The sequence below is a fragment of the Podarcis filfolensis genome (assembly GCF_964270895.1).
Source record: "Podarcis filfolensis genome assembly, chromosome: 1".
In the NCBI taxonomy this organism is placed as follows: Eukaryota; Metazoa; Chordata; class Lepidosauria; order Squamata; family Lacertidae; genus Podarcis; species Podarcis filfolensis.
In genome coordinates this window covers 58,098,902-58,104,179 of record NC_139604.1, presented here as the reverse complement: position 1 = coordinate 58,104,179, position 5,278 = coordinate 58,098,902, and positions in this window count along the sequence as shown.

The following is a 5,278-nucleotide window of genomic DNA, read 5'->3' as shown; positions in this document are numbered from 1 at the left end:
AAAAAAAGGGAAGTCCAGTGGGGGACTGAAGGCTTGGTTAGGGTTATAGCAGCTACCTGAGGATGCCAGGTGCTGAGACCAGCCTAGAACCTTGCAAATAAATCAGTTATCAACACATGTGTGGAACTAGAATTTAATAACCAAAGGTTCAACAGAAAACACAGAATGGCCATAAGAAGGGAGTTGCCCCCACAAGCACCCTGCCAGCCTGTCCCCCGCCCCCAGGGGACACCTGCACCAGCACTGATTTCTGGCAAGATCTCGTGGTGGTGGGTGGAGGTGGGCCGTGTGGAGATGGCACCAGGTGGTGCAGTGGCACAGCAGAGTCAGGCAATAGAGGTTGGGCAGTGGCACAGAAGAGGAGTTAAAAGATAGGGGGAAATTGGATGATCCAAAAAGTTGGGATATGTGGCTGAATGTCAACCTGCAAAAGAGCTATGCAACCAATTTGGAAAACCTTTTCACATCACAATGCCACAATTGGCTGGCGGAAAAGTGTTTTTTATCTTCAGATAAGCTGATTTATTGATGTAGAAATTTTTAAGGGATCTACAGTGGTACCTCAGGTTACATACGCTTCAGGTTACAGACTCTGCTAACCCAGAAATAGTGCTTCAGGTTAAGAACTTTGCTTCAGGATGAGAACAGAAATCGTGCGGCGGCGGCACAGCAGCAGCAGGAGGCCCCATTAGCTAAAGTGGTGGTTCAGGTTAAGAACAGTTTCAGGTTAAGTACGGACCTCTGGAATGAATTAAGTACTTAACCTGAGGTACCACTGTCTTGGCCAGGAGTCCCCAAAGAACACCAAACAGACAAGGGCTTTAAGTGAAAACTAGACCTTTACTGGTACAAGCGTACGCAGGGGCAGTCTCTCTGAAGAGTCAGAGACAGACTGCAACATGGCATGATGGAACAGCATTCTTATGTAGTTCTGTGCTACACATGTGATTACCACTAGCCAATCCTATGGTTGCAATGAAGCATTCTAAAGCAATCACAACCCAGCGCCTTAAATCTAAGCCAATCAGGAATATTGTAACTCCTCTGCACAGCGCTCCCCAACTTTCGCATTCATTCCTTATGATTAAAAATAGCAATTCTTCAACATCCTTCTTTATTAGTTTTTGATTAAGCATCCTATTCATTAGCTGTTCTCTAACATCCTTAATCATTAACTAATGATTAAGTATAGTGGTTCTCCATGGTTGATTCCATTCTTCTAAACAGACTTATGATTGAGTGAGGTCGTTCTACCTTACTGATTCCTTGCATTCCTCTAGTATATCAGAATTCTTGATCAAGGTGTCTCCCCTGCCAGGTAAGTATAGTATATCAGAATTCTTGTTGTATACTGCTGCCTTCTATATGAGCATTCTCCTGCTGAAGAGCTAATTAAAGTACAGCACAATTGCTAAGCTACAAAATAGATTCAAATGAAACAATAAATTTGAGTTTTCTCCTTTATTTCCAGTTTTCTCCTTCAGTATCACCCAGTCACTAGAAACATCATGGTGGTTGAAAAAACATAATGAAGGAGCACAAGGTGTGGATAAAACCAAATAATGTCAATTGTGGAGCTTTATATGCATAATGCAAACTTAGCAACACTAGGTGGAGCCATAATATCATGAATGAGTTTCAGCTTCATTGATGCATTGTAGCCAATTGTGTTCCATCTGCTGCACCCAATGAAATGCACAAAAGAGAAAAGGAGCTCTCCTTTGTGAAAGCGGTGAAATGCAACCTGAGCTGTGGGAGGGGGAAACCATCTATGCAAAATGTGTGTGGATGGTTGTCTCCATTGGAAACAGATTCCACAGGTTTGTGTCCCTATACAACAGAGAGCACTCAAGCAGCTCATATTCCTTTAAATTAAAAATAAAATAACACCTTCCTGATCAGCAATTTGGCAGGGAATAGAAAACAGGCAAAGGGCAGGGCTAAATCTGCCTCCCTTAGTCAAAGACTAGCTTCCCCACCCACCTTTTTAAAGCTATGGTTTTCCCAGTAGTGATGTATGGAAGTGAGAGCTGGACCATAAAGAAGGCCGACCGCCGAAGAATTGATGCTTTTGAATTATGGTGCTGGAGGAGACTCTTGAGAGTCCCATGGACTGCAAGAAGATCAAACCTATCCATTCTTAAGGAAATCAGCCCCGAGTGCTCACTGGAAGGACAGATCCTGAAGCTGAGGCTCCAATACTTTGGCCACCTCATGAGAAGAGAAGACTCCCTGGAAAAGACCCTGGTGTTGGGAAAGATGGAGGGCACAAGGAGAAGGGGACGACAGAGGACGAGATGGTTGGACAATGTTCTCGAAACTACAGGCATGAGTTTGACCAAACTGCGGGAGGCAGTGGGAGACAGGAGTGCCTGGCGTGCTCTGGTCCATGGGGTCACGAAGAGTCGGACACGACTAAATGACTAAACAACAAGGCTACCTGACAGTCCAGCTGTGGATGGGGCCCACAAGCACAGCACCTGGAAACACATCCAGTTACTCACAATTATTGGCATCCGTCTGTCTCAAGAGACAATGGAGTGTGCACCTCCAGGGGTGAAGTCAAAGCACTGCGGTAGCAGCACCAAAGTAACCTCCCCAAGGCACAAGCCTGGGCAGTGTGTATTGAGGTCCTGGGCTGCCCAGACAACAAGACTCCCTCTTGAGCTGCTGAGCAGAAGTGGAGGGAGGTGGGTGAGGATTCCTGGAACAGCTGAGTGAAAGGTGTGCCCTTTCACTTGCAGGGTGTGCCCTCCCAGACGGATGTATCTTTGCAAACATAAGAGAGTTGAAAATTAAGGTCTGCTTAAATAAACAAATTCTTCCTTTTGTGGTTGAGAACTGTATGAACACAAACCATTAGAACAATTGGAGAGGTTGGTTACGCTGGACTCCCTCCCCCCGTTTAAAAACCAAAAGGCACATTTATCATGCAATCCTATCCATGTTTATTTAGAAGTAAATCCTACTGTACTTTGCATAGCATTGGAGCATACACTTACCTGAGCCCTCTCCCAATCCAAATGATTCAGCTTTCTGCAGCACTTGCTACAACCTTCCACATTTGCTTTTCATCGCTTGCTAAAGCAAAGAACAAGGATAGGGACCTTGTGGCCTGCCAGGAATTGCTGGATTTCTATCTCCCATCAGCCTCAGCCAGGGTGGTCACTGCTCAGGGATGATGCAGGCTGTACTCTAACAAGAGGATCATGGACTTCCTGCCCTTGGTTCAGAGATCCTGGACTAGCCGGAGTTAACAATCTTCTCGGATTTGCCAGGGAAAACATGGCGCAGCATATTGTGTGTGAGGGAGTATGAGGGGACAGAGCTTGCACTGAAACCTGAAAAATGACCCTAAGTTTGAGGAAGGAGAGAATTAATGTAACAAGAGCCATGTAGGTCATGGGAACATCTATTCAAACAGCACCCTCAGTCCATTCTGCAGCCCACAGACACATGCAAACAGTTTGCAAGCAGCATAGGCTCTGCATGTTGAATTTACTGCATGTAGTAGGAGGAGAGTTTTAGGCAGTCCACACACACTCCCCGATCCAGATCAGGGACCCTTGCCGGGTTTTTCTTCACAATAACATCTCTTTACAATTAAGCATGTGGATTTATCATATCAAGTAGTTTGGCCAGTTGTTTATGTTGGTGTAAATATGTCCTCAGTACCAACCTGAGAGTGCAGTGTGGCATTTTGCCCTAGATTCAAAGGTGAGCCCTCCTCCATGCAGAAGATGAGAATTCTACTGCATCCCTGGTGCTCCCAGCATCTATTACTGGATGCTGACATGGGGTTTGGGGATGGGGATATAAATGGCCCATATGCACCTTACACCTGTGTGCTGCTGTGGCTGCCTGGTAACGGTAGTGCTCTGAAGAACATGCAGTGTGGGTTTGAGTCCTGAGTGCTCCCTCTTTCTTTTGCCCCTGACATGACTATTTTCACCAGGCAACAGGTGAGGAAGTCCAAATCCCGCCCCCCACCCACCCACAGGTAGTGCTCAAACTCTCTCATCTCCAGCTTCCCCAGTCCAGCTCAGGAGTGTTCTGTGCAGCAAGATACTGCTGCCATCCGTATGTGCCTGCAAGCTTCCCTTGCTGAGTGTCCCGACTCTCAGCTTCATTAACATGTGACCCTGAAATTTCAGATCCCCCCAAAACTGATGCCAAAGTTTTCTGCTAGTTTTGTGTTGTGAACCCCACATTTGGTGCCACCCCCCAAACCGAGCTAGGGCTGCAACACATCTGGGAATCACTCAGAAAAAATGGATTTCTGCTCAATCAGCAAGATGTCCAGGAAAACCCGGAAGTATGGGCAAGTCCGGATTTTTCAATATGGCAAACCTACCAAAGCAAATTGGGGTAAAAATTTAATGCCAAAAACTACAACCTTGTTTGATTGACTCCAAACAGGTGCCAACAGGAACTGCCTCAGGCAACGGATCATGAGGGATGGAGAGGCAAGAAGCAAGGGAAAGATGTTGCTAGACAGTTCCACCATGGATGCCACATGGCATGCCTTGCACTCCCCTAAGCCAGGCTGCTGGCCTCAGGTGTAACAGAGGAGAACGTCCCATCACCATCCCAGAAATAATAGTCAGCATGGGATGGGGCGGGGACACCTTTGCTCCATACATCAAAATGTATTGGACTGGCCCTGACTACTTTGCAGTCAGCCACCCTGTAAGCAAAGTAGAAATAAAAAACAAAAGGTGGGGAGAGCTTTTACAAAGAGAGTAAGGACAGGAAATCCAGACCCCATCTTCAAAGATACTGCTATCCTGCTGCATCTCGTGATGGTAGTGGCAGCGACATTGCTTCTGGGACCCGAGCACAAGGGGACTGTCCCCACCAGCTGTTCAGAAGCATTACTGCCTCTGACTGGGGCAGCAGAGCAAAGCCACTGTGGCTAGTAGCTATTGACAGCCTTATCCTCTATGAATTTGTTTAATCCTCTTTTCAAACCATTCAAGTTGGTGGCTATCACTGCTTCATGTTAAACCCTTTGTTTCAGAAGTGGAAAGGAATGGCACCAATTTTAACCACTGATTTCAAAGCTGAACTGATTTTTGGGGTTTCTTAGAATTCCTGAGCACCACTGGGCATGAGGCTGCTAATAGGCAATGATAGTAAGTTTTATCTGCAGGAATTAGCATGTGAGCTATAACAATATGGAGCTAAACTTGCATCACCTGTTCATTTCTAGAGATTAAACTGCAGTTTTAAGATCAGCTACAGGAGTCAGTTGTTCTATTCATGTATAAGAAAATAT